This window comes from Ictidomys tridecemlineatus, chromosome 3 (genome assembly GCF_052094955.1).
Source record: "Ictidomys tridecemlineatus isolate mIctTri1 chromosome 3, mIctTri1.hap1, whole genome shotgun sequence".
Lineage (NCBI taxonomy): Eukaryota > Metazoa > Chordata > Mammalia > Rodentia > Sciuridae > Ictidomys > Ictidomys tridecemlineatus.
In genome coordinates this window covers 54,922,093-54,930,938 of record NC_135479.1, presented here as the reverse complement: position 1 = coordinate 54,930,938, position 8,846 = coordinate 54,922,093, and the positions used below count along the sequence as shown (strand labels likewise).

The following is an 8,846-nucleotide window of genomic DNA, read 5'->3' as shown; positions in this document are numbered from 1 at the left end:
AGGAATCCGAGAGAAGACTCCGCAGCATTGTGGGAAGTCTCTGGGCCAGAGAGCAGAAGGTCGAGGGTCTCTGCAGCTTGGGGTCTTTATGTTCTGAGGGCTTCTCTATCGTCAGCAATGAGTGTGAGGTTTCCAGGGGTATATAAAGGAGGCAGGTTCATGGTGGCTACAAATCTGCTTCTTTGGGTGATTTCCAAAACAATTGTATATGTGAAAATATGAGTTAAGCATCAGCTTTTTAGAAAGGAAGAAAAAAAGCAATATAGGGGTTAATTTAGAAAGACTGTCTTTGGCACGTTTATGTGACAGGATGCCAAGATAATAGTTTCCTGGCTGTGTGTCACCCTGGAAGAATTCTTTAATGTATTTGGGTCATAACTTCTTCATCCATTAAATGGTGGTAACTGTTTCAAATACTTGTTGAAAGTTAAAACCAAGGAACCAAATCCAGGAATTTTAAGTACTTTCATGGCAAGTCTTTTCTTTCTTTCTTTTAACCTTTTTAAAAACATTCACTTTATAAAGTGAAATAGCAGTTTCTACTTGACTAAGAAGTCTTAAAATGGGAGGAATGAGGCCTTGAAATCAAATCCCTTCTCCTTATCTTACCCTGTTAACCTTGACCTTGAACATGACCAGCCTGACGCTTAAGCTTTAGAAAAGCCTAGGGTCAGGAAAAATAATCCAGGGAGAGCAGAAGGAGAGAAAAGGAGTGGTACATACCCACATAAAAGGGTCTCGGGGGCTCCTGACACCGGAGCTTAGTCAAGGAAGTAAAATGAACATCCCTAACGTAAAACCTGGGTGTAACTCCCCTCCAGCTCTGCACACAGCCGCGTCCTGCTCCAGCCTCCCTGTGTATGACACACCTTGGCCCTGAGAATTCATCCCCTCACCTGACAGCCCTGACCACCTGACCTCAACAGGGCCAGGACTTCACTTAAGAATCTGCTGATCTGCCTCTCTCTGCTCTCTGCGGACATCAGCATCAGGTTAGTAGCACATTATGTCCCATGCACCAGGGTCTCTTGGACCTCCTCGCTATTGACATTTTGGGGAGGTCTATTTTGCACATGATCGGATAAGTAGCAGCACCCTGGCCTCTACCCACTACATTCCAGTAGCACCTTCCCTAGTTGTGACCACCAAAAATGTCATCATCAGATGTCTTCTGGGTACGGGGTTGGGGTTCAAAATCATCCCCAGCTGAGAACCACTGCTTTATTATACCCTCTTTCCTATTTTTTAAAAATTTTAATTATTAACACATATTCATTGAACCAATTAATGGGATTTACTGATATTTGCATATATGCATGTATCTTTTTTTTCCTGAAATGAAGTGACATAAAAATACAAGAAGACAAAAATCTCCTTCCAGTGAAAACATTTTGCAGGATCCCTGACATATGTAAAGCACCGGCTAAAGGCAGTGCCTCGTGCTACCTCCTTAAAGATTCCTGCTATGAGAAACTGCTCCTTCCTGAAAATATTATGGCACTTTGTCCCTATCATCACCTCACCTCTCTGCTAAAATGAAAGCTCTTATAAAATTCAAGCATCGATATCATTGATCTGGAAATCCCTGGAGAATCTAGCAGAGAATCTGAAATGCCATCACATAGTGGTTGACTAGCCAGCAAAAATCCCATAACCAGCCCCATTCCTTTGGGTTGTTTTAGAAGTGGGCTACATAGGAGAAGTAGTCCATGTGACCTCTTTAGACTGTGAGCCCCTTGCACGGAGGTGCTTTATCCTTTTCATTTCTGAATCCCTCGGTGTCCCATGGCCTGGCCCAGATGCAGGGCTTGGTTACCATTTCCTGAATCAATTGTGTCTCTCTGCTGCTCTGTGTCCCTTTGACATCTCTTTGCTTTTCCATGGCTCCCCTAGACCTCCATAAAATCTCCACCTGCCAGAGGAAAGCAGCTGTATCTCCACGGAGCCAGAATCCAACTGTTTCTCAGAAGTCTGCTTTGTTTTGTGGCCCAGCCAGCACCAATTATTAAAAGTCATTTTTCAGCAAAATCTAGAGAAATGATGTTCCCAGCCCACTGGCAGGGATTCCTCACAACAGAGCCTTCCTATTGGCAGGGGAGATAAAATGAGAAACATGGAAATTTAATATCTTCACATTATGCAGATCTGATTTAATCAGGGACGAGGGTGAAGTGCAATAAAAACTATAGTTTCATTAAGTTTATGACTTTCAGACTGTATGTCACTTATTTGGTTTCCATGGATACCGGCAGTAACAGCCTCTATGTAATTGTTTCCCCCACAGAGAGACCAGGACAGGAGGAGAGGGATCTGAGACAGGACAGAATGTCCCATTCTATGCCCTTTTTCTAAGTTGGAGATTTTTGGAAAGGATAAATTGAGTGGCAAGAGTCTTGCTGATTCCTTCTCAGAGAAGAACCAGGCAGAGAGTAGGAAGCAAAGGAAAGAAGTTCTGTCTGGTTTTACTGGTTTCAAGACAATTCTTATTGACTCTCACCTTCTAGGGGATTCTCTGGCCCCTGACAGTATTGCCACATGTCAGTCAAGCCCTAAACTTGAGTGGCAACAGCTCTACTCTTACCCAATCCCCTTTCCCTGCTTATCAGCATGGTGGCTAATCCTTTACCCTGTGCTCTTCTCCAGGATTGCCTTAAACAGCTACAATTTATGGAAGAGGGTCAATGGCAGCCGCTCAAATGTCAGATTTTCTGACTGCCTCTTCTACACACTGCATGGGACATCTGGGTGTAGGAATCACTGAAGTGCAATGGTGACAAGTTCATGGTAGAAAGTTTTGGTTGATGGCTCCTTATCAACTCCATGCCCCACACTGCGTGATTTATGGATGTTCAGGGGGTGGGGGTCAGCTCCACCTAGAACTCTTAGACACAATGTTGAGTAAATCATGCCAGTTGCCCATCCAATATCCATTCCCAGTCTTCCTTACTGAGTGTACTCTCTTTTTATTCATTATGGCCCTTGGCAAATTTTCTCTTACTCACAAACTGACCCCACCCAAACCACTCAATTCCCCAGGTTCCCTTCCACCTTACATATTTCTGGCCAATGACAATTAAGTTGAGGGTACAAGAGGAAGTCATTTGTACTTTATTGATTATAGCATATGTTTTTTTTTTTTCCTACCACATCTCCTTCACCTGCCTCTAATATTAGCCATAGCTGTGGTGGGCAATTCCAAACTCAAAGCTAGTGTCCCCATCTCAAGGACATGTTATAGCATTATTTTTTTCCCCTTAGGCCTTTCTTCCAAACCACAAATGTCCACTTTGGTACAGCCAGGAAAGACTGGAATGTAGTGCCTCTGGGGTTCACTCTCAATAAATGGGTTCTCTTAGCTAGTGAACTAATGCCTCAGGTTCCGATTCTTCAGAAGAAAAAAATCTAGGAAGCATTCTGTATGCTTCTCCAAGATCCCTGAAGGGCTGAGCTCCCTACAGCGGCAGTCATAATAAGCCATCTTTTCTTGACTCATCTCGTATCTTTCTCTCGCATACTCTTCCTTGCACTATTATTGTGTCCTGGACTTGAAAATAAGAAACTTGAACCAAGTTTTTGTCTCAGGGTTTGCTTGTGTAGAAACCTAAATAAATACATAAAGAGACCCCAATCCAAACTTGACCATCACGAAAGCAGGAGTCGAATCTCTTCTGTTATACCCATTTGTTTCCCCCCTCCTATTTTTGCCTCCATAGACAACATTCTTCTGTCTCCCCTCTAAGCTTACTGTTTACGAACAACATTTGGCCTCTCAAAAACTCACTGTGGCCTGCAGAAGATTCCTGAGTAAGTCTTTTCTCTACAAATAAATCAGAGTTTCTCTAGAATATGTACCATCCCCTGATACTGTACTTGATAGTTCATGATCAGTTCATGAGGTGGATTTGTATCGCCGTGGATTAATTCCACCATGCAGGATGGTGAGAAAATAGAACTGGATGTCATGTAACTATGCATCTGGTTTTAAGAAATTTCCTGTTTACTCGATGTATTTATGTGGTCTGGAGGGATGTTTAAGAAACCAAGTTTTCTGTATCTCTTTCTCTTTTATCTCCTTGTCATTAAGAAAGCCAGATGATTTTTGTCTCTGAAAAAAAATGAATCCATTCAGCTGAACAGAACGAGATCCTAAGGTCACTGTGATATTTGCCCAACTCCAGTATGTAACTCATGCCCTGGGATCTCTTCCACCTTACCTCTTTCTTAGGTCTTGCGCCTACTCTTAGTTCAATGGCATTCCAACTGAGTGGTGACATCTATTGTGTGAAGCATCCTGGTTTTTTTCTTTCCCCTTCACAGAAGTGGTCTCCATTGGTGCTCACTTACTCATCTCGCACAGGCTTCCTATTCAGAAATATTATTTTGATTCTACCTCTGAGATTCTGGGCAAATCACTTAACTTCTCTGAGCCTCATCACTGGGTATGATGAGAGAATATTGCCAATCACTTAGTACCGTGCCTGGGACATGGGAAGCACTCGGTACCTATTTTTCTGGTTTTGTCATTATTTATTCTTTCATGTCTATCCAAATATCTTGAACACTTCAGAGAGGATTTTTATTAGGGAGGCAATTTCTTACGTAGAGAGGTCAGGAATATGGTTCAGCAGAGAGTAGATGCAAACTGAAATCCAAACTCAGCCAGTCTCTGAGGTGTCCCCCAGTAATTGCCTCCTCCTGGTAGCATTGCCCTTGTGTAGAAATGTCCCCCACTGGATCATGACACTTCTTTGTGCCCAGTAGAAGATAGTGAAATTGCTAATGTATGAGTTCTAGGGCTAGGTTATAAAGATACTAAGGTTTCTGTCTTGTTCTCTTCCTTGGATTACTCATTCTGAGAAAAAAAAAATCAACTGCAATGTTGCAAAAATATTATTCTATCTCCTTGGAGATGCCCATGTGGTGAGAAACTGCAGCCTCCTCCCAGAAACATGCACCACCTTGGCAGCAGGATCCTCCAGCCCCTGTCAAACCTCCAGATGATGTAGTCCCAGATGACATCGTGAATGTAACTTCAAGAAGGATCCTGATCTCAAAAGACCCAATAAAGCAATTCCTGAACTCCTGATCTGGAAAGTGTGCAAGATGATGAATACATATTATTGTTGTAAGGGCTGTACATTGTGGGGTAATTTGTCATGAAACAATAAATAGCTAATATACACCCATGTTGGTCCGATGGAGGAATTGCTTATAAAGCCTTAATTTCCTCATATGCAAAATGAGAATAACAATGACATTTATTCCAAAGTGGCTTTAAAAGAGAATTCAATATGCTAATGCTTATATAGCAATTATAAAAGTTTCTTGCACATAGTAAAATAATAAGTGGTGGCAATATACCGCATAATCGATATTTTCTCATTCTAATGTGCATATAGGTAGCGCTGGTCTCCTAAAGGACATTAAGAAGCTAGCCTCCGATTTACAGCAAATTCTATCTGCAACAGAAGGAATGTGCTACTGTCTGATTCAGGAATCAACGGGGCTCAAAGGATCAAAGACCTCCCACACTAAGGAACACTGGGAAGATACAGTTTAGAAAACATGTTGCACAGCTTTTCTTCAACTTGTTAAGGTACTTAGAGAGTTGGTACCCTGTTTGTTGCTCTGTAGAAAAAATTAGAGTTAAGTTTTAGCTGTGCCTATTATTAAACAAAAAGATTGTCTCCATTTTTGTTTAAAAAATAGGTACAGACTGCGGAATATTTCTGTGTTCTTTAAGTTCTTTAAGGCAGAGCCTAGTAGTGGAAGATGAATCCCTGTGCACTCTACTGGATGAAGACCTAGGGCAGCACAGACTAGGAGCTAAGGGATCTGCAAGCTTAAAGAACTACAGAGAGCCGAAGTAATTGCTGTATTTATTCAGTTTTAAATAAAAAGGACAGTCTTTTAAGAATGGGCCTAACTAAAATTTAACCCAACCTTCTTACACAGAGCAGGACAACATTAGACTAGCATTCTTTGGGACACCCTTCTGCAGGGTCATCTGCAATTGAGATGATTAGCAAGAAGTGACTAAAGAGTTCCTTTTGTCAATTTAGCTTGTGCGAGATACCCAGCTGCCTCCTTGGTGAGGTTTGTCTGAAGCTGCCCTTCAGAAATGCAGTGCTAATGATTTCATGGACTTCCACCTTCAGAATGCCTTGAGAATTTAAGAACAGGATGAGCAGTGTTTGGCTGTGGAAGTCCCCCCCCCCCCGCCCTCCCCCCAACATCTCCTACTTGGCGTGGACAAGTATTTAAAAATGGAGAAAAGGACATTTCCCCTCATCTCTATTACAAACTGAGCATCTAAGGGCCCTCTTCTTCTTTCTCAAGTGCAACCCACCATAAAAGGTTGACTCATTAAAGCATATGAAGTATTTGAACGCCCTTGGTGTTATGAACATTGTGATGACAGTGAGATAACACTATTCATAAATAGATGGTCTTGCACGTATCAGAAGCCTTTGCTCACCGTGGGCTGGTGGATTCTGAGGATAAGGGTAGGAGGGATGAGAGATAGGTAAGGGCCTCAGGTTCCTGGGTCACTGTGGGGAACAGTTCTTTGTAGACTTGGAGCCTGGCATGTCTTCAAGCATAACAGTCTGTGCTTTGAAACAAATGACGCACCTGCCCTCCTTACCCTCTCTTCTTGTCCACAGGAAACTGGACATGTTTAAGCATCCCTACCTTATGGGTACTAAGCAAGGAGCATCCACCTACGCCTCAGACCTGCGCTTTCCCCCCGGCTCTGCCTGTTGTGAGCCAATCATGTTGGGCAAGATTTACCTCTGGGGTTTTTTTTCCGTTGTTGTTTTTCAAACCTGGAAAAAATGGAAACACCTACCTGGTGCAATTTCCTGGCTTCTGGTATGAGTCAGAGGAAGAAAAAAAAGCACTCCGATTTGAATGCCACTCTGAGCCGGGCTTTTTATAGATATGATTTATTTAATCTTTGCACAACCTGTGAGATAAGTGTTTAGTCACATTTTTTATAAATGAGAAAGCAAAGTTCAGAGTCCAGTCATTCAATGTGTCCCTTCTTCCCCAGAGCACACCCTCCCACCTCTCATCTGACCACCTGCCTCCAGAAATGTTTCTCATTTCTGAACTATAAAATTGGGTCTTGGAACAATCTGGTACTTTGGTGCTCCCAGACCACCCCCAATGTCTTTCCACTAACTGCTCCATAGTATTTTGCAATAATTTGTGCAAATCCATGTATCTCCCACCTCAGTGGGGACTCCTTCAGAGCAGAAGTTGTCTATCTTTGCAAGATCAGCTTTGGATTATCACTTTGTGTAGAGTAGGTGTTCAGCCAACATTTGAAAGTCATATTTGTAAGGTTTGTGTTTTGTTTTTTAACCTGAAAAATATGAAGAATATATAAATGGTTCTTTAGCCAACCACCCAGATAACACTGTTAACCTTAAAATAATAAGAAATTATTGCATGTACATTGTTTTTTTTAAAAAAAAAAAAAAGCTAATTGCTACCAAAATGAATGGGAAATAAATTTGTCTTTCTCCCTTTACCCCCAGTTTCTTTCTACAAAAGAAAGAAACTAAACTAAAAATAAGTTTCCTTTCCTGGACAACTTTCTTAAGAATTTACATGCATATATACATCTCTGCCTATGTGTGTATATGTGTTTTCTTATTACGTGTATATGTACAGTAAAGAGCATCTGGGTTGTATTCAACTTCGTGCTCCCATAAATAATCTTACGGTGAACACTGCCTTGCCCATTTCTCTATGAGCTCCACGGAGTTTCTCCTGACTATGGACAGGGTAATAGATCCTGAGAGATAAGTTTTCTTAAATCCGTTGAGTTCTGCCAGTTTGCCTTGAAGAATGACTGCATTTCTACCAGCAGAACATGAAGGATTCCTATTTATCCATTATCTGGGTGAGAATAGAACAAGATGCTTTTCTTCCTGTACTCCCATCGATACTTCAACACCTCATTTCTGGTCACAACTCAGTTCAATTTTGACACTAACTGAAGTTAGCACGGAGGCCACAGGTGAAGGGCTCAGTTTCACAAGACTGCCCCATCTCCCCACCTCAGACGTCAGTCATCAGTTAAGGCTATTACCTGTGTTTCTGATCAACTGATGATAAATAGGAGATTCCCATAAACCCCTCTTCTGATTCTATTGTTACTAATTACCTGCACAGTGCCAGGGATATATCTCGGGTACAGCCAATGCAAGAGATGCAGAGGAAAGATACAGGGGCACAGGCAACCCAAGCCCTCTCTGGGCACATCACCCTTTTAGAACATCCATGTGTTCCCCAACCCAGAAGCTCCCTGGACCCCATAATTTGGGGTTGTTATAAAGCTTCATTACATATGCATGATTGACAGAATCATTGGCCATTGATAGTCAACTCAATCTCTAGCTCCTTTCCCTTCCTTGGAGGCCAGGAAGTTAGGCTAAAATTCCAACCCTCAGATCTCACAGTTGGTGGGGCAACCAGCTCCTATCTTTAGGAGCTTTCTCTCCCCCGACCCCTATCTTTCGTACACCAGGGATTGAACTCAGGGGCAATTAACCACTGAGCCACTTCCCCAGCCCTTTTTATTTTGAGACAGTGTCTTGCTAAATTGCTTAGGGCCTCACTATGTTACTGAGGCTGACTTTGAACATGTTATCCTCCTGCCTCAGCCTTCCAAGCTGCTGGGATTACAGGTGTACACCACAACACCCAGGCTTAGGAGCTTTCTAAGAGCTAGGAACTCAGGGTGGTTGAAAGGAGCTTGTTATGATTAACAAAAGACACTACTTTTACCTTCATACGTTTTATCACTTAGGAAATTTTAAGGGTTTAAAGAGTTC

The 8,846-nt window shown here is 42.2% G+C and overlaps 1 long non-coding RNA gene across 1 annotated transcript; it reads left to right on the top strand.

Moving 5' to 3' along the window:
* Positions 1 to 683: 683 nt before the first annotated feature.
* Positions 684 to 8,575, top strand: LOC144375813 (uncharacterized). The gene is made up of 3 exons (XR_013435680.1): positions 684 to 992; positions 5,400 to 5,596; positions 6,666 to 8,575. It is a non-coding gene; the product is annotated as an uncharacterized LOC144375813 (long non-coding RNA).
* The last annotated feature ends 271 nt before the right edge of the window (positions 8,576 to 8,846 follow it).